The sequence below is a fragment of the Loxodonta africana genome, unplaced genomic scaffold, assembly GCF_030014295.1.
Source record: "Loxodonta africana isolate mLoxAfr1 unplaced genomic scaffold, mLoxAfr1.hap2 scaffold_358, whole genome shotgun sequence".
Classification (NCBI taxonomy): Eukaryota; Metazoa; Chordata; class Mammalia; order Proboscidea; family Elephantidae; genus Loxodonta; species Loxodonta africana.
In genome coordinates this window covers 27,193-29,458 of record NW_026975072.1, presented here as the reverse complement: position 1 = coordinate 29,458, position 2,266 = coordinate 27,193, and positions in this window count along the sequence as shown.

The window sequence follows — 2,266 nt, the reverse complement described above, 5'->3', positions numbered from 1 at the left end:
TCGAGTTGGCCCCCGACTCACAGGGATCCCAAACACAGCAAAACAAAGCGCTGGCTGGTCCTGTACCAGCCCCATGATGGGTTGCAAATGGAGCTATTGTGATCCACAGGGTTTTCACTGGCTGATTTTTGCATGCAGATTGCCAGGCCTTTCTTCCTAGTCCATCTGGTCTGGCAGCTCCTCAGAAAACTATTCAGCATGACAGCAACACTCAAGCCTCCACTGACAGTCAGGTGGTGTCAGCCTTCCTTGGACACGCAAAGCAAAAGTCAGAACTTGATTTTTGTTAAGTTCTTGTTTTCGATGACAAGGGCAATCAGTGGGGGTCTTTCACAAATAAATGGACGTGACTGTGATACGGCTCCGAATATCATGCGGCTAGAAACCCTGGTGGCATGGTGGTTAAGTGCTACGGCTGCTAACCAAAGGGTCCACAGTTCTAGCCTCCTGGATTATGACAGCATAAATTTCTCTTCATTAGAGACATTCACTTGTGGTATTTCTGTTGTAGCAGCACTAGATAACTGAGATAGCTGCTGACCAGAAGATTGGTGGTTCAAGTCTACCCAAAGGCACCTAGGAAGAAAGTCTAGTCAATCTACGTCTGAAAGATCAGCTATTGAAAACCATATGGAATGTGGTTCTACTCTGAAACACATGGGGTCACAATGAGTTGGAAATGACTTCGCAGCAACTAGCCCACACACACATACACACACACACACACACACACACCTGTGGGCATCAATTCCAACTTGTAGACCCTATAGGACAGAGTAGAACTGCGTCATAGGGTTTCCAAGTAGCGGCTGATGGATTTGAAGGACCGACCTTTTGGTTAGCAGCCGAGTTCTTAACCACTGGGCCAGTACTTCACAAATTTAGTCTTCTCTGTGTATGCTATGCCTCCCGTTCAGACATAGCATAGTATTCAGACTGAGCACTCTCTGTCCCAGCTTCTAGTCTTGGCTTACTTGTTCTTCTTCTGACGGCATTTCATTCATTGTTCACTGACTTCATGAAACAATGTTTTTCACTGGCCAAATCTTATCATAGCTCTAATGGGCCAGGATACAGGCTTCTCCTGATTCACACAGCTGCAGGGCCTGGCAAACCCAAGGTCGAAAGGCCAGAGAGCAGGGCTCTGGATCACAGGCTGCAGAGGGTGGTGAATGCCAAGATCAGCTGGCAAGACAGCAGGTAAGTTGCTAGCTCAAGTCACAAGAGCCAGAGATCAGACCAACAGGAGGCAGCTGAGGGATCCAGAGTGAGCGAAAACTTTGAGCCTTGCCAGGAAGTCTACCTAGACTGGATGCAGGCCACATTCCCAAGGAAACTCCCTTTCCACTAATCAGCTGCTCACAGCAGATCCCACCATGGAGGTGATCATGTTATATCGAATCTCATCATGGAGGTGATCACATCATCGTACGACTGCCCAACTACGTCATAACTGCCAAACCACTGAAAGTCATGGCCCAGCTAATGTGACACACAACTTTAACCATCACACTAATAGAGTTGGTAATTACCATCTCTAAAACACTTTTCTGTACTACTCACCCTCATACAGCATCCTTGAGTATGCGAACCACCGATAGTTCAATTAAAAATTAATCTACTAAATGACAGAAATTCTTGGATTATCTTTGATATCAAAGCTCATCATGGAGGTGATGACATCATCACTGTTGTTGTTCTGTTATTAGGTGTGGTCGAGTCAGTTCCAGCTCACAGCAGCCCTATGCACAAAAGAACCAAACACACTGCCTGGTCCTGCACCATCATTACAATTGTTATTATACTTGAGCCCATTGTTGCAGCCACTGTGTCAATCTACCTCATTGAGGGTCTTCCTCTTTTTTACTGACCCTGTACTTTGCCAAGCGTGATGTCCTTCTTCAGGGATTGATCCCTCCTGATAACAAGTCCAAAGTATGTAAGACGCAGTCTCGCCATCCTTGCTTCTAAGGCACATTCTGGTTGTACTTCTTCCAAGACAGATTTGTTTGTTCTATTGGCAGTCCATGGTATATCCAATATTCTTCTCCAACACCACTTTTTTTTTTTTTTTTTTTTAACACCACAGTTCATAGGCTTCAATTCTTCTTTGGTCTTCCTTATTGATTGTCCGGCTTTCACATGCATATGAAATGATCGAAAATACCATGGCTTAGGTCAAACCCACCTTAGTCTTCAAGGTGACATCTTTGCTTTTCAACACTTTAAAGAGGTCTTTTGCTGCAGATTTCCCCAATGCAATGTG